Source organism: Schistocerca gregaria, unplaced genomic scaffold (genome assembly GCF_023897955.1).
Source record: "Schistocerca gregaria isolate iqSchGreg1 unplaced genomic scaffold, iqSchGreg1.2 ptg000180l, whole genome shotgun sequence".
Taxonomy (NCBI): domain Eukaryota; kingdom Metazoa; phylum Arthropoda; class Insecta; order Orthoptera; family Acrididae; genus Schistocerca; species Schistocerca gregaria.
The window spans coordinates 2,005,079-2,022,618 of record NW_026061730.1 but is presented as its reverse complement, the minus strand read 5'-3'; the positions used below and the strand labels follow the sequence as shown (position 1 = coordinate 2,022,618).

Genomic DNA, 17,540 nt, shown 5'->3' with positions numbered 1-17,540 from the left:
GTAGCAAAGAGCGAGGCACTGAGTTGGCATGAACAATGGAGAGCACAATGGGGCTCGAGATGTGCTTGTTACCTCAGGTGCTGTGTGATTGTCGACAAGGAGTGAAATGGACCAATTTGTGACCGCCCTTTCAATTTAAGACGTTAAAAACAGACGGAATTTGCATTCGTAATACCAGAGCATCGGAACTACTTGGAACTCTTGTGTATATGAACGTGTCCGCGCCTTTGTACTCTGGTACCTTCGCCGCTACAAACCAAACAACCATCGTGCCCGTGCACATCAGAGTCGCAAAGAATGGAGAATAGCCAGGGTTGGTCGTGGGTGCAGCCGTAGCTCAGTTGGCAGATCGTTCGCTTAGCGTGTGAAAAGTCTCGGGTTCGATCCCCGGCTCCTCCATGTTTTGTGGTCAGTGCATGGTAAGTGTTGGTCGCGGCGAACATAAAGGCACGCAAGAAGTTGCAAAACCAGCGTCACAGACTGATATGATGTATACTGTCATCAGGAGAGCCAGATGTAAGTGTGGGGACCGGCTGTTATCGAGGTGTTATCGAGTGCAGATCTGTCTTAGGTATCACGGCATAACGTCATTGAAGTCTAGAGAGTGGACAACACGTTCGTCTTACTCAGAGCGGTGTCCGAACTCTATTTTCGACGTTATGCGTGCCACTTTCATTGTGGCCGACTACGATTCGATAGAGAATGCACGAAACCTGAAAGACACCCTCACTGATACATAGAAAGTGTCGTTTGTCTGCGGAATAATGGGAGTGCAAGGGTCTGTGACGTTGATATGGCTGTATGTAGCACTATTAGTCAACGGGGGGGTGGGCGTAGCTCAGATGGTAGAGCGCTCGCTTAGCGTGCGAGAGGTACTGGGATCGATACCCAGCGCCTCCAGAATTTTTAACACACCTACAAGCGCACCTTGCCATGCAAGTGGATTAATTCCCTACCAGCAGAGGTGTCTAGGCAGATACAAGCGAACGATTAGCAACCACAATTGTCAAGCGTGCTTTTATTCGTGCGCAGGAAGCACCCTCCTCCCACACCTACACTTAATTAAGAAACAGTACAAATGTTCCCATAAGATTCTCAAGCCTACGTCGGAAAGATCTGCCTTGCGCCGAGTTCACGTAAATCCCACTGCACGTTCCCATTCTTTGCGTGCAGTCGGCTGCTACTGGTGTTGCTGGTTGTGACTGCTGATAACAGATGCCGTAGCAATCAATTCATGGAGTGAGTTGTATGTTTTGCGATAGTCTGTCTCTGACAAGCAAGCACAGGTGATATAGGTGCGAACACAGGAAGCTTGCAGCCCCTCGTTGCCTGCAGACACAGAGCAGCCACACTAGGAGAGCGGCCTAAGCCGTAGGCGAAATGTGCTCATTCGCTTTGGCGCGACGTCGAACTATAAATAAGGCTGTCACTAGCGTGAGCGTCGTGTAAAGTCGGAAAAGTCGGCTGCAGGGGTGATTGCCAAGTTTGGGCAGCGTTTCGTAGTATATCAGTGCAATGAAGACGTGTCCCAGTGTTTCGCAGTTGGACGACAAGAGTTTTACACAGTAGCAAAGAGCGAGGCACTGAGTTGGCATGAACAATGGAGAGCACAATGGGGCTCGAGATGTGCTTGTTACCTCAGGTGCTGTGTGATTGTCGACAAGGAGTGAAATGGACCAATTTGTGACCGCCCTTTCAATTTAAGACGTTAAAAACAGACGGAATTTGCATTCGTAATACCAGAGCATCGGAACTACTTGGAACTCTTGTGTATATGAACGTGTCCGCGCCTTTGTACTCTGGTACCTTCGCCGCTACAAACCAACCAACCATCGTGCTCGTGCACATCAGAGTCGCAAAGAATGGAGAATAGCCAGGCTTCGTCCTGTGTGCAGCCGTAGCTCAGTTGGCAGATCGTTCGCTTAGCGTGTGAAAGGTCTCGGGTTCAATCCCCGGCTCCTCCATGTTTTGTGGTCAGTGCATGGTAAGTGTTGGTCGCGGCGAACATAAAGGCACGCAAGAAGTTGCAAAACCAGCGTCACAGACTGATATGATGTATACTGTCATCAGGAGAGCCAGATGTAAGTGTGGGGACCGGCTGTTATCGAGGTGTTATCGAGTGCAGATCTGTCTTAGGTATCACGGCATAACGTCATTGAAGTCTAGAGAGTGGACAACACGTTCGTCTTACTCAGAGCGGTGTCCGAACTCTATTTTCGACGTTATGCGTGCCACTTTCATTGTGGCCGACTACGATTCGATAGAGAATGCACGAAACCTGAAAGACACCCTCACTGATACATAGAAAGTGTCGTTTGTCTGCGGAATAATGGGAGTGCAAGGGTCTGTGACGTTGATATGGCTGTATGTAGCACTATTAGTCAACGGGGGGTGGGCGTAGCTCAGATGGTAGAGCGCTCGCTTAGCGTGCGAGAGGTACTGGGATCGATACCCAGCGCCTCCAGAATTTTTAACACACCTACAAGCGCCCCTTGCCATGCAAGTGGAATAATTCCCAACCAGCAGAGGTGTCTAGGCAGATACAAGCGAACGATTAGCAACCACAATTGTCAAGCGTGCTTTTATTCGTGCGCAGTAAGCACCCTCCTCCCACACCTACACTTAATTAAGAAACAGTACAAATGTTCCCATAAGATTCTCAAGCCTACGTCGGAAAGATCTGCCTTGCGCCGAGTTCACGTAAATCCCACTGCACGTTCCCATTCTTTGCGTGCAGTCGGCTGCTACTGGTGTTGCTGGTTGTGACTGCTGATAACAGATGCCGTAGCAATCAATTCATGGAGTGAGTTGTATGTTTTGCGATAGTCTGTCTCTGACAAGCAAGCACAGGTGATATAGGTGCGAACACAGGAAGCTTGCAGCCCCTCGTTGCCTGCAGACACAGAGCAGCCACACTAGGAGAGCGGCCTAAGCCGTAGGCGAAATGTGCTCATTCGCTTTGGCGCGACGTCGAACTATAAATAAGGCTGTCACTAGCGTGAGCGTCGTGTAAAGTCGGAAAAGTCGGCTGCAGGGGTGATTGCCAAGTTTGGGCAGCGTTTCGTAGTATATCAGTGCAATGAAGACGTGTCCCAGTGTTTCGCAGTTGGACGACAAGAGTTTTACACAGTAGCAAAGAGCGAGGCACTGAGTTGGCATGAACAATGGAGAGCACAATGGGGCTCGAGATGTGCTTGTTACCTCAGGTGCTGTGTGATTGTCGACAAGGAGTGAAATGGACCAATTTGTGACCGCCCTTTCAATTTAAGACGTTAAAAACAGACGGAATTTGCATTCGTAATACCAGAGCATCGGAACTACTTGGAACTCTTGTGTATATGAACGTGTCCGCGCCTTTGTACTCTGGTACCTTCGCCGCTACAAACCAAACAACCATCGTGCCCGTGCACATCAGAGTCGCAAAGAATGGAGAATAGCCAGGCTTGGTCGTGTGTGCAGCCGTAGCTCAGTTGGCAGATCGTTCGCTTAGCGTGTGAAAGGTCTCGGGTTCGATCCCCGGCTCCTTCATGTTTTGTGGTCAGTGCATGGTAAGTGTTGGTCGCGGCGAACATAAAGGCACGCAAGAAGTTGCAAAACCAGCGTCACAGACTGATATGATGTATACTGTCATCAGGAGAGCCAGATGTAAGTGTGGGGACCGGCTGTTATCGAGGTGTTATCGAGTGCAGATCTGTCTTAGGTATCACGGCATAACGTCATTGAAGTCTAGAGAGTGGACAACACGTTCGTCTTACTCAGAGCGGTGTCCGAACTCTATTTTCGACGTTATGCGTGCCACTTTCATTGTGGCCGACTACGATTCGATAGAGAATGCACGAAACCTGAAAGACACCCTCACTGATACATAGAAAGTGTCGTTTGTCTGCGGAATAATGGGAGTGCAAGGGTCTGTGACGTTGATATGGCTGTATGTAGCACTATTAGTCAACGGGGGGGTGGGCGTAGCTCAGATGGTAGAGCGCTCGCTTAGCGTGCGAGAGGTACTGGGATCGATACCCAGCGCCTCCAGAATTTTTAACACACCTACAAGCGCACCTTGCCATGCAAGTGGAATAATTCCCTACCAGCAGAGGTGTCTAGGCAGATACAAGCGAACGATTAGCAACCACAATTGTCAAGCGTGCTTTTATTCGTGCGCAGGAAGCACACTCCTCCCACACCTACACTTAATTAAGAAACAGTACAAATGTTCCCATAAGATTCTCAAGCCTACGTCGGAAAGATCTGCCTTGCGCCGAGTTCACGTAAATCCCACTGCACGTTCCCATTCTTTGCGTGCAGTCGGCTGCTACTGGTGTTGCTGGTTGTGACTGCTGATAACAGATGCCGTAGCAATCAATTCATGGAGTGAGTTGTATGTTTTGCGATAGTCTGTCTCTGACAAGCAAGCACAGGTGATATAGGTGCGAACACAGGAAGCTTGCAGCCCCTCGTTGCCTGCAGACACAGAGCAGCCACACTAGGAGAGCGGCCTAAGCCGTAGGCGAAATGTGCTCATTCGCTTTGGCGCGCACGTCGAACTATAAATAAGGCTGTCACTAGCGTGAGCGTCGTGTAAAGTCGGAAAAGTCGGCTGCAGGGGTGATTGCCAAGTTTGGGCAGCGTTTCGTAGTATATCAGTGCAATGAAGACGTGTCCCAGTGTTTCGCAGTTGGACGACAAGAGTTTTACACAGTAGCAAAGAGCGAGGCACTGAGTTGGCATGAACAATGGAGAGCACAATGGGGCTCGAGATGTGCTTGTTACCTCAGGTGCTGTGTGATTGTCGACAAGGAGTGAAATGGACCAATTTGTGACCGCCCTTTCAATTTAAGACGTTAAAAACAGACGGAATTTGCATTCGTAATACCAGAGCATCGGAACTACTTGGAACTCTGGTGTATATGAACGTGTCCGCGCCTTTGTACTCTGGTACCTTCGCCGCTACAAACCAACCAACCATCGTGCTCGTGCACATCAGAGTCGCAAAGAATGGAGAATAGCCAGGCTTCGTCCTGTGTGCAGCCGTAGCTCAGTTGGCAGATCGTTCGCTTAGCGTGTGAAAGGTCTCGGGTTCAATCCCCGGCTCCTCCATGTTTTGTGGTCAGTGCATGGTAAGTGTTGGTCGCGGCGAACATAAAGGCACGCAAGAAGTTGCAAAACCAGCGTCACAGACTGATATGATGTATACTGTCATCAGGAGAGCCAGATGTAAGTGTGGGGACCGGCTGTTATCGAGGTGTTATCGAGTGCAGATCTGTCTTAGGTATCACGGCATAACGTCATTGAAGTCTAGAGAGTGGACAACACGTTCGTCTTACTCAGAGCGGTGTCCGAACTCTATTTTCGACGTTATGCGTGCCACTTTCATTGTGGCCGACTACGATTCGATAGAGAATGCACGAAACCTGAAAGACACCCTCACTGATACATAGAAAGTGTCGTTTGTCTGCGGAATAATGGGAGTGCAAGGGTCTGTGACGTTGATATGGCTGTATGTAGCACTATTAGTCAACGGGGGGTGGGCGTAGCTCAGATGGTAGAGCGCTCGCTTAGCGTGCGAGAGGTACTGGGATCGATACCCAGCGCCTCCAGAATTTTTAACACACCTACAAGCGCCCCTTGCCATGCAAGTGGAATAATTCCCAACCAGCAGAGGTGTCTAGGCAGATACAAGCGAACGATTAGCAACCACAATTGTCAAGCGTGCTTTTATTCGTGCGCAGTAAGCACCCTCCTCCCACACCTACACTTAATTAAGAAACAGTACAAATGTTCCCGTAAGATTCTCAAGCCTACGTCGGAAAGATCTGCCTTGCGCCGAGTTCACGTAAATCCCACTGCACGTTCCCATTCTTTGCGTGCAGTCGGCTGCTACTGGTGTTGCTGGTTGTGACTGCTGATAACAGATGCCGTAGCAATCAATTCATGGAGTGAGTTGTATGTTTTGCGATAGTCTGTCTCTGACAAGCAAGCACAGGTGATATAGGTGCGAACACAGGAAGCTTGCAGCCCCTCGTTGCCTGCAGACACAGAGCAGCCACACTAGGAGAGCGGCCTAAGCCGTAGGCGAAATGTGCTCATTCGCTTTGGCGCGACGTCGAACTATAAATAAGGCTGTCACTAGCGTGAGCGTTGCGTGAAGTCGGAAAAGTCGGCTGCAGGGGTGATTGCCAAGTTTGGGCAGCGTTTCGTAGTATATCAGTGCAATGAAGACGTGTCCCAGTGTTTCGCAGTTGGACGACAAGAGTTTTACACAGTAGCAAAGAGCGAGGCACTGAGTTGGCATGAACAATGGAGAGCACAATGGGGCTCGAGATGTGCTTGTTACCTCAGGTGCTGTGTGATTGTCGACAAGGAGTGAAATGGACCAATTTGTGACCGCCCTTTAAATTTAAGACGTTAAAAACAGACGGAATTTGCATTCGTAATACCAGAGCATCGGAACTACTTGGAACTCTTGTGTATATGAACGTGTCCGCGCCTTTGTACTCTGGTACCTTCGCCGCTACAAACCAAACAACCATCGTGCCCGTGCACATCAGAGTCGCAAAGAATGGAGAATAGCCAGGCTTGGTCGTGTGTGCAGCCGTAGCTCAGTTGGCAGATCGTTCGCTTAGCGTGTGAAAGGTCTCGGGTTCGATCCCCGGCTCCTCCATGTTTTGTGGTCAGTGCATGGTAAGTGTTGGTCGCGGCGAACATAAAGGCACGCAAGAAGTTGCAAAACCAGCGTCACAGACTGATATGATGTATACTGTCATCAGGAGAGCCAGATGTAAGTGTGGGGACCGGCTGTTATCGAGGTGTTATCGAGTGCAGATCTGTCTTAGGTATCACGGCATAACGTCATTGAAGTCTAGAGAGTGGACAACACGTTCGTCTTACTCAGAGCGGTGTCCGAACTCTATTTTCGACGTTATGCGTGCCACTTTCATTGTGGCCGACTACGATTCGATAGAGAATGCACGAAACCTGAAAGACACCCTCACTGATACATAGAAAGTGTCGTTTGTCTGCGGAATAATGGGAGTGCAAGGGTCTGTGACGTTGATATGGCTGTATGTAGCACTATTAGTCAACGGGGGGGTGGGCGTAGCTCAGATGGTAGAGCGCTCGCTTAGCGTGCGAGAGGTACTGGGATCGATACCCAGCGCCTCCAGAATTTTTAACACACCTACAGCGCAACCAGCAGAGGTGTCTAGGCAGATACAAGCGAACGATTAGCAACCACAATTGTCAAGCGTGCTTTTATTCGTGCGCAGGAAGCACCCTCCTCCCACACCTACACTTAATTAAGAAACAGTACAAATGTTCCCATAAGATTCTCAAGCCTACGTCGGAAAGATCTGCCTTGCGCCGAGTTCACGTAAATCCCACTGCACGTTCCCATTCTTTGCGTGCAGTCGGCTGCTACTGGTGTTGCTGGTTGTGACTGCTGATAACAGATGCCGTAGCAATCAATTCATGGAGTGAGTTGTATGTTTTGCGATAGTCTGTCTCTGACAAGCAAGCACAGGTGATATAGGTGCGAACACAGGAAGCTTGCAGCCCCTCGTTGCCTGCAGACACAGAGCAGCCACACTAGGAGAGCGGCCTAAGCCGTAGGCGAAATGTGCTCATTCGCTTTGGCGCGACGTCGAACTATAAATAAGGCTGTCACTAGCGTGAGCGTCGTGTAAAGTCGGAAAAGTCGGCTGCAGGGGTGATTGCCAAGTTTGGGCAGCGTTTCGTAGTATATCAGTGCAATGAAGACGTGTCCCAGTGTTTCGCAGTTGGACGACAAGTGTTTTACACAGTAGCAAAGAGCGAGGCACTGAGTTGGCATGAACAATGGAGAGCACAATGGGGCTCGAGATGTGCTTGTTACCTCAGGTGCTGTGTGATTGTCGACAAGGAGTGAAATGGACCAATTTGTGACCGCCCTTTCAATTTAAGACGTTAAAAACAGACGGAATTTGCATTCGTAATACCAGAGCATCGGAACTACTTGGAACTCTTGTGTATATGAACGTGTCCGCGCCTTTGTACTCTGGTACCTTCGCCGCTACAAACCAACCAACCATCGTGCCCGTGCACATCAGAGTCGCAAAGAATGGAGAATAGCCAGGCTTGGTCGTGTGTGCAGCCGTAGCTCAGTTGGCAGATCGTTCGCTTAGCGTGTGAAAGGTCTCGGGTTCGATCCCCGGCTCCTCCATGTTTTGTGGTCAGTGCATGGTAAGTGTTGGTCGCGGCGAACATAAAGGCACGCAAGAAGTTGCAAAACCAGCGTCACAGACTGATATGATGTATACTGTCATCAGGAGAGCCAGATGTAAGTGTGGGGACCGGCTGTTATCGAGGTGTTATCGAGTGCAGATCTGTCTTAGGTATCACGGCATAACGTCATTGAAGTCTAGAGAGTGGACAACACGTTCGTCTTACTCAGAGCGGTGTCCGAACTCTATTTTCGACGTTATGCGTGCCACTTTTATTGTGGCCGACTACGATTCGATAGAGAATGCACGAAACCTGAAAGACACCCTCACTGATACATAGAAAGTGTCGTTTGTCTGCGGAATAATGGGAGTGCAAGGGTCTGTGACGTTGATATGGCTGTATGTAGCACTATTAGTCAACGGGGGGGTGGGCGTAGCTCAGATGGTAGAGCGCTCGCTTAGCGTGCGAGAGGTACTGGGATCGATACCCAGCGCCTCCAGAATTTTTAACACACCTACAAGCGCACCTTGCCATGCAAGTGGAATAATTCCCTACCAGCAGAGGTGTCTAGGCAGATACAAGCGAACGATTAGCAACCACAATTGTCAAGCGTGCTTTTATTCGTGCGCAGGAAGCACCCTCCTCCCACACCTACACTTAATTAAGAAACAGTACAAATGTTCCCATAAGATTCTCAAGCCTACGTCGGAAAGATCTGCCTTGCGCCGAGTTCACGTAAATCCCACTGCACGTTCCCATTCTTTGCGTGCAGTCGGCTGCTACTGGTGTTGCTGGTTGTGACTGCTGATAACAGATGCCGTAGCAATCAATTCATGGAGTGAGTTGTATGTTTTGCGATAGTCTGTCTCTGACAAGCAAGCACAGGTGATATAGGTGCGAACACAGGAAGCTTGCAGCCCCTCGTTGCCTGCAGACACAGAGCAGCCACACTAGGAGAGCGGCCTAAGCCGTAGGCGAAATGTGCTCATTCGCTTTGGCGCGACGTCGAACTATAAATAAGGCTGTCACTAGCGTGAGCGTCGTGTAAAGTCGGAAAAGTCGGCTGCAGGGGTGATTGCCAAGTTTGGGCAGCGTTTCGTAGTATATCAGTGCAATGAAGACGTGTCCCAGTGTTTCGCAGTTGGACGACAAGAGTTTTACACAGTAGCAAAGAGCGAGGCACTGAGTTGGCATGAACAATGGAGAGCACAATGGGGCTCGAGATGTGCTTGTTACCTCAGGTGCTGTGTGATTGTCGACAAGGAGTGAAATGGACCAATTTGTGACCGCCCTTTCAATTTAAGACGTTAAAAACAGACGGAATTTGCATTCGTAATACCAGAGCATCGGAACTACTTGGAACTCTTGTGTATATGAACGTGTCCGCGCCTTTGTACTCTGGTACCTTCGCCGCTACAAACCAACCAACCATCGTGCTCGTGCACATCAGAGTCGCAAAGAATGGAGAATAGCCAGGCTTGGTCGTGTGTGCAGCCGTAGCTCAGTTGGCAGATCGTTCGCTTAGCGTGTGAAAGGTCTCGGGTTCGATCCCCGGCTCCTCCATGTTTTGTGGTCAGTGCATGGTAAGTGTTGGTCGCGGCGAACATAAAGGCACGCAAGAAGTTGCAAAACCAGCGTCACAGACTGATATGATGTATACTGTCATCAGGAGAGCCAGATGTAAGTGTGGGGACCGGCTGTTATCGAGGTGTTATCGAGTGCAGATCTGTCTTAGGTATCACGGCATAACGTCATTGAAGTCTAGAGAGTGGACAACACGTTCGTCTTACTCAGAGCGGTGTCCGAACTCTATTTTCGACGTTATGCGTGCCACTTTCATTGTGGCCGACTACGATTCGATAGAGAATGCACGAAACCTGAAAGACACCCTCACTGATACATAGAAAGTGTCGTTTGTCTGCGGAATAATGGGAGTGCAAGGGTCTGTGACGTTGATATGGCTGTATGTAGCACTATTAGTCAACGGGGGGGTGGGCGTAGCTCAGATGGTAGAGCGCTCGCTTAGCGTGCGAGAGGTACTGGGATCGATACCCAGCGCCTCCAGAATTTTTAACACACCTACAAGCGCACCTTGCCATGCAAGTGGAATAATTCCCTACCAGCAGAGGTGTCTAGGCAGATACAAGCGAACGATTAGCAACCACAATTGTCAAGCGTGCTTTTATTCGTGCGCAGTAAGCACCCTCCTCCCACTCCTACACTTAATTAAGAAACAGTACAAATGTTCCCATAAGATTCTCAAGCCTACGTCGGAAAGATCTGCCTTGCGCCGAGTTCACGTAAATCCCACTGCACGTTCCCATTCTTTGCGTGCAGTCGGCTGCTACTGGTGTTGCTGGTTGTGACTGCTGATAACAGATGCCGTAGCAATCAATTCATGGAGTGAGTTGTATGTTTTGCGATAGTCTGTCTCTGACAAGCAAGCACAGGTGATATAGGTGCGAACACAGGAAGCTTGCAGCCCCTCGTTGCCTGCAGACACAGAGCAGCCACACTAGGAGAGCGGCCTAAGCCGTAGGCGAAATGTGCTCATTCGCTTTGGCGCGACGTCGAACTATAAATAAGGCTGTCACTAGCGTGAGCGTCGTGTAAAGTCGGAAAAGTCGGCTGCAGGGGTGATTGCCAAGTTTGGGCAGCGTTTCGTAGTATATCAGTGCAATGAAGACGTGTCCCAGTGTTTCGCAGTTGGACGACAAGTGTTTTACACAGTAGCAAAGAGCGAGGCACTGAGTTGGCATGAACAATGGAGAGCACAATGGGGCTCGAGATGTGCTTGTTACCTCAGGTGCTGTGTGATTGTCGACAAGGAGTGAAATGGACCAATTTGTGACCGCCCTTTCAATTTAAGACGTTAAAAACAGACGGAATTTGCATTCGTAATACCAGAGCATCGGAACTACTTGGAACTCTTGTGTATATGAACGTGTCCGCGCCTTTGTACTCTGGTACCTTCGCCGCTACAAACCAACCAACCATCGTGCCCGTGCACATCAGAGTCGCAAAGAATGGAGAATAGCCAGGCTTGGTCGTGTGTGCAGCCGTAGCTCAGTCGGCAGATCGTTCGCTTAGCGTGTGAAAGGTCTCGGGTTCGATCCCCGGCTCCTCCATGTTTTGTGGTCAGTGCATGGTAAGTGTTGGTCGCGGCGAACATAAAGGCACGCAAGAAGTTGCAAAACCAGCGTCACAGACTGATATGATGTATACTGTCATCAGGAGAGCCAGATGTAAGTGTGGGGACCGGCTGTTATCGAGGTGTTATCGAGTGCAGATCTGTCTTAGGTATCACGGCATAACGTCATTGAAGTCTAGAGAGTGGACAACACGTTCGTCTTACTCAGAGCGGTGTCCGAACTCTATTTTCGACGTTATGCGTGCCACTTTCATTGTGGCCGACTACGATTCGATAGAGAATGCACGAAACCTGAAAGACACCCTCACTGATACATAGAAAGTGTCGTTTGTCTGCGGAATAATGGGAGTGCAAGGGTCTGTGACGTTGATATGGCTGTATGTAGCACTATTAGTCAACGGGGGGGTGGGCGTAGCTCAGATGGTAGAGCGCTCGCTTAGCGTGCGAGAGGTACTGGGATCGATACCCAGCGCCTCCAGAATTTTTAACACACCTACAAGCGCACCTTGCCATGCAAGTGGAATAATTCCCTACCAGCAGAGGTGTCTAGGCAGATACAAGCGAACGATTAGCAACCACAATTGTCAAGCGTGCTTTTATTCGTGCGCAGGAAGCACCCTCCTCCCACACCTACACTTAATTAAGAAACAGTACAAATGTTCCCATAAGATTCTCAAGCCTACGTCGGAAAGATCTGCCTTGCGCCGAGTTCACGTAAATCCCACTGCACGTTCCCATTCTTTGCGTGCAGTCGGCTGCTACTGGTGTTGCTGGTTGTGACTGCTGATAACAGATGCCGTAGCAATCAATTCATGGAGTGAGTTGTATGTTTTGCGATAGTCTGTCTCTGACAAGCAAGCACAGGTGATATAGGTGCGAACACAGGAAGCTTGCAGCCCCTCGTTGCCTGCAGACACAGAGCAGCCACACTAGGAGAGCGGCCTAAGCCGTAGGCGAAATGTGCTCATTCGCTTTGGCGCGACGTCGAACTATAAATAAGGCTGTCACTAGCGTGAGCGTCGTGTAAAGTCGGAAAAGTCGGCTGCAGGGGTGATTGCCAAGTTTGGGCAGCGTTTCGTAGTATATCAGTGCAATGAAGACGTGTCCCAGTGTTTCGCAGTTGGACGACAAGAGTTTTACACAGTAGCAAAGAGCGAGGCACTGAGTTGGCATGAACAATGGAGAGCACAATGGGGCTCGAGATGTGCTTGTTACCTCAGGTGCTGTGTGATTGTCGACAAGGAGTGAAATGGACCAATTTGTGACCGCCCTTTCAATTTAAGACGTTAAAAACAGACGGAATTTGCATTCGTAATACCAGAGCATCGGAACTACTTGGAACTCTTGTGTATATGAACGTGTCCGCGCCTTTGTACTCTGGTACCTTCGCCGCTACAAACCAACCAACCATCGTGCTCGTGCACATCAGAGTCGCAAAGAATGGAGAATAGCCAGGCTTCGTCCTGTGTGCAGCCGTAGCTCAGTTGGCAGATCGTTCGCTTAGCGTGTGAAAGGTCTCGGGTTCAATCCCCGGCTGCTCCATGTTTTGTGGTCAGTGCATGGTAAGTGTTGGTCGCGGCGAACATAAAGGCACGCAAGAAGTTGCAAAACCAGCGTCACAGACTGATATGATGTATACTGTCATCAGGAGAGCCAGATGTAAGTGTGGGGACCGGCTGTTATCGAGGTGTTATCGAGTGCAGATCTGTCTTAGGTATCACGGCATAACGTCATTGAAGTCTAGAGAGTGGACAACACGTTCGTCTTACTCAGAGCGGTGTCCGAACTCTATTTTCGACGTTATGCGTGCCACTTTCATTGTGGCCGACTACGATTCGATAGAGAATGCACGAAACCTGAAAGACACCCTCACTGATACATAGAAAGTGTCGTTTGTCTGCGGAATAATGGGAGTGCAAGGGTCTGTGACGTTGATATGGCTGTATGTAGCACTATTAGTCAACGGGGGGTGGGCGTAGCTCGGATGGTAGAGCGCTCGCTTAGCGTGCGAGAGGTACTGGGATCGATACCCAGCGCCTCCAGAATTTTTAACACACCTACAAGCGCACCTTGCCATGCATGTGGAATAATTCCCTACCAGCAGAGGTGTCTAGGCAGATACAAGCGAACGATTAGCAACCACAATTGTCAAGCGTGCTTTTATTCGTGCGCAGGAAGCACCCTCCTCCCACACCTACACTTAATTAAGAAACAGTACAAATGTTCCCATAAGATTCTCAAGCCTACGTCGGAAAGATCTGCCTTGCGCCGAGTTCACGTAAATCCCACTGCACGTTCCCATTCTTTGCGTGCAGTCGGCTGCTACTGGTGTTGCTGGTTGTGACTGCTGATAACAGATGCCGTAGCAATCAATTCATGGAGTGAGTTGTATGTTTTGCGATAGTCTGTCTCTGACAAGCAAGCACAGGTGATATAGGTGCGAACACAGGAAGCTTGCAGCCCCTCGTTGCCTGCAGACACAGAGCAGCCACACTAGGAGAGCGGCCTAAGCCGTAGGCGAAATGTGCTCATTCGCTTTGGCGCGACGTCGAACTATAAATAAGGCTGTCACTAGCGTGAGCGTTGCGTGAAGTCGGAAAAGTCGGCTGCAGGGGTGATTGCCAAGTTTGGGCAGCGTTTCGTAGTATATCAGTGCAATGAAGACGTGTCCCAGTGTTTCGCAGTTGGACGACAAGAGTTTTACACAGTAGCAAAGAGCGAGGCACTGAGTTGGCATGAACAATGGAGAGCACAATGGGGCTCGAGATGTGCTTGTTACCTCAGGTGCTGTGTGATTGTCGACAAGGAGTGAAATGGACCAATTTGTGACCGCCCTTTCAATTTAAGACGTTAAAAACAGACGGAATTTGCATTCGTAATACCAGAGCATCGGAACTACTTGGAACTCTTGTGTATATGAACGTGTCCGCGCCTTTGTACTCTGGTACCTTCGCCGCTACAAACCAAACAACCATCGTGCCCGTGCACATCAGAGTCGCAAAGAATGGAGAATAGCCAGGCTTGGTCGTGTGTGCAGCCGTAGCTCAGTTGGCAGATCGTTCGCTTAGCGTGTGAAAGGTCTCGGGTTCGATCCCCGGCTCCTCCATGTTTTGTGGTCAGTGCATGGTAAGTGTTGGTCGCGGCGAACATAAAGGCACGCAAGAAGTTGCAAAACCAGCGTCACAGACTGATATGATGTATACTGTCATCAGGAGAGCCAGATGTAAGTGTGGGGACCGGCTGTTATCGAGGTGTTATCGAGTGCAGATCTGTCTTAGGTATCACGGCATAACGTCATTGAAGTCTAGAGAGTGGACAACACGTTCGTCTTACTCAGAGCGGTGTCCGAACTCTATTTTCGACGTTATGCGTGCCACTTTCATTGTGGCCGACTACGATTCGATAGAGAATGCACGAAACCTGAAAGACACCCTCACTGATACATAGAAAGTGTCGTTTGTCTGCGGAATAATGGGAGTGCAAGGGTCTGTGACGTTGATATGGCTGTATGTAGCACTATTAGTCAACGGGGGGGTGGGCGTAGCTCAGATGGTAGAGCGCTCGCTTAGCGTGCGAGAGGTACTGGGATCGATACCCAGCGCCTCCAGAATTTTTAACACACCTACAAGCGCACCTTGCCATGCAAGTGGAATAATTCCCTACCAGCAGAGGTGTCTAGGCAGATACAAGCGAACGATTAGCAACCACAATTGTCAAGCGTGCTTTTATTCGTGCGCAGTAAGCACCCTCCTCCCACACCTACACTTAATTAAGAAACAGTACAAATGTTCCCATAAGATTCTCAAGCCTACGTCGGAAAGATCTGCCTTGCGCCGAGTTCACGTAAATCCCACTGCACGTTCCCATTCTTTGCGTGCAGTCGGCTGCTACTGGTGTTGCTGGTTGTGACTGCTGATAACAGATGCCGTAGCAATCAATTCATGGAGTGAGTTGTATGTTTTGCGATAGTCTGTCTCTGACAAGCAAGCACAGGTGATATAGGTGCGAACACAGGAAGCTTGCAGCCCCTCGTTGCCTGCAGACACAGAGCAGCCACACTAGGAGAGCGGCCTAAGCCGTAGGCGAAATGTGCTCATTCGCTTTGGCGCGACGTCGAACTATAAATAAGGCTGTCACTAGCGTGAGCGTCGTGTAAAGTCGGAAAAGTCGGCTGCAGGGGTGATTGCCAAGTTTGGGCAGCGTTTCGTAGTATATCAGTGCAATGAAGACGTGTCCCAGTGTTTCGCAGTTGGACGACAAGAGTTTTACACAGTAGCAAAGAGCGAGGCACTGAGTTGGCATGAACAATGGAGAGCACAATGGGGCTCGAGATGTGCTTGTTACCTCAGGTGCTGTGTGATTGTCGACAAGGAGTGAAATGGACCAATTTGTGACCGCCCTTTCAATTTAAGACGTTAAAAACAGACGGAATTTGCATTCGTAATACCAGAGCATCGGAACTACTTGGAACTCTTGTGTATATGAACGTGTCCGCGCCTTTGTACTCTGGTACCTTCGCCGCTACAAACCAACCAACCATCGTGCTCGTGCATATCAGAGTCGCAAAGAATGGAGAATAGCCAGGCTTCGTCCTGTGTGCAGCCGTAGCTCAGTTGGCAGATCGTTCGCTTAGCGTGTGAAAGGTCTCGGGTTCAATCCCCGGCTCCTCCATGTTTTGTGGTCAGTGCATGGTAAGTGTTGGTCGCGGCGAACATAAAGGCACGCAAGAAGTTGCAAAACCAGCGTCACAGACTGATATGATGTATACTGTCATCAGGAGAGCCAGATGTAAGTGTGGGGACCGGCTGTTATCGAGGTGTTATCGAGTGCAGATCTGTCTTAGGTATCACGGCATAACGTCATTGAAGTCTAGAGAGTGGACAACACGTTCGTCTTACTCAGAGCGGTGTCCGAACTCTATTTTCGACGTTATGCGTGCCACTTTCATTGTGGCCGACTACGATTCGATAGAGAATGCACGAAACCTGAAAGACACCCTCACTGATACATAGAAAGTGTCGTTTGTCTGCGGAATAATGGGAGTGCAAGGGTCTGTGACGTTGATATGGCTGTATGTAGCACTATTAGTCAACGGGGGGTGGGCGTAGCTCAGATGGTAGAGCGTTCGCTTAGATTGCGAGAGGTACTGGGATCGATACCCAGCGCCTCCAGAATTTTTAACACACCTACAAGCGCCCCTTGCCATGCAAGTGGAATAATTCCCTACCAGCAGAGGTGTCTAGGCAGATACAAGCGAACGATTAGCAACCACAATTGTCAAGCGTGCTTTTATTCGTGCGCAGTAAGCACCCTCCTCCCACACCTACACTTAATTAAGAAACAGTACAAATGTTCCCATAAGATTCTCAAGCCTACGTCGGAAAGATCTGCCTTGCGCCGAGTTCACGTAAATCCCACTGCACGTTCCCATTCTTTGCGTGCAGTCGGCTGCTACTGGTGTTGCTGGTTGTGACTGCTGATAACAGATGCCGTAGCAATCAATTCATGGAGTGAGTTGTATGTTTTGCGATAGTCTGTCTCTGACAAGCAAGCACAGGTGATATAGGTGCGAACACAGGAAGCTTGCAGCCCCTCGTTGCCTGCAGACACAGAGCAGCCACACTAGGAGAGCGGCCTAAGCCGTAGGCGAAATGTGCTCATTCGCTTTGGCGCGACGTCGAACTATAAATAAGGCTGTCACTAGCGTGAGCGTCGTGTAAAGTCGGAAAAGTCGGCTGCAGGGGTGATTGCCAAGTTTGGGCAGCGTTTCGTAGTATATCAGTGCAATGAAGACGTGTCCCAGTGTTTCGCAGTTGGACGACAAGAGTTTTACACAGTAGCAAAGAGCGAGGCACTGAGTTGGCATGAACAATGGAGAGCACAATGGGGCTCGAGATGTGCTTGTTACCTCAGGTGCTGTGTGATTGTGGACAAGGAGTGAAATGGACCAATTTGTGACCGCCCTTTCAATTTAAGACGTTCAAAACAGACGGAATTTGCATTCGTAATACCAGAGCATCGAAACTACTTGGAACTCTTGTGTATATGAACGTGTCCGCGCCTTTGTACTCTGGTACCTTCGCCGCTACAAACCAAACAACCATCGTGCCCGTGCACATCAGAGTCGCAAAGAATGGAGAATAGCCAGGCTTGGTCGTGTGTGCAGCCGTAGCTCAGTTGGCAGATCGTTCGC

General features: G+C 49.7%; 9 non-coding genes across 9 annotated transcripts; all 9 read left to right on the top strand.

Moving 5' to 3' along the window:
- Window positions 1-826: 826 nt before the first annotated feature.
- Window positions 827-900, top strand: Trnaa-agc (transfer RNA alanine (anticodon AGC)). The gene has a single exon. It is a non-coding gene; the product is annotated as a tRNA-Ala (tRNA).
- Window positions 901-2,390: 1,490 nt separating this feature from the next.
- Trnaa-agc (transfer RNA alanine (anticodon AGC)) lies at window positions 2,391-2,464 on the top strand. The gene has a single exon. It is a non-coding gene; the product is annotated as a tRNA-Ala (tRNA).
- A 1,491-nt stretch (window positions 2,465-3,955) lies between these two features.
- Trnaa-agc (transfer RNA alanine (anticodon AGC)) lies at window positions 3,956-4,029 on the top strand. Its single transcript has one exon. It is a non-coding gene; the product is annotated as a tRNA-Ala (tRNA).
- A 1,491-nt stretch (window positions 4,030-5,520) lies between these two features.
- On the top strand, window positions 5,521-5,594 carry Trnaa-agc (transfer RNA alanine (anticodon AGC)). Its single transcript has one exon. It is a non-coding gene; the product is annotated as a tRNA-Ala (tRNA).
- A 1,491-nt stretch (window positions 5,595-7,085) lies between these two features.
- On the top strand, window positions 7,086-7,159 carry Trnaa-agc (transfer RNA alanine (anticodon AGC)). The gene has a single exon. It is a non-coding gene; the product is annotated as a tRNA-Ala (tRNA).
- A 1,462-nt stretch (window positions 7,160-8,621) lies between these two features.
- Trnaa-agc (transfer RNA alanine (anticodon AGC)) lies at window positions 8,622-8,695 on the top strand. Its single transcript has one exon. It is a non-coding gene; the product is annotated as a tRNA-Ala (tRNA).
- A 1,491-nt stretch (window positions 8,696-10,186) lies between these two features.
- Trnaa-agc (transfer RNA alanine (anticodon AGC)) lies at window positions 10,187-10,260 on the top strand. Its single transcript has one exon. It is a non-coding gene; the product is annotated as a tRNA-Ala (tRNA).
- Window positions 10,261-11,751: 1,491 nt separating this feature from the next.
- On the top strand, window positions 11,752-11,825 carry Trnaa-agc (transfer RNA alanine (anticodon AGC)). The gene has a single exon. It is a non-coding gene; the product is annotated as a tRNA-Ala (tRNA).
- A 3,055-nt stretch (window positions 11,826-14,880) lies between these two features.
- Trnaa-agc (transfer RNA alanine (anticodon AGC)) lies at window positions 14,881-14,954 on the top strand. The gene has a single exon. It is a non-coding gene; the product is annotated as a tRNA-Ala (tRNA).
- Window positions 14,955-17,540: the final 2,586 nt, after the last annotated feature.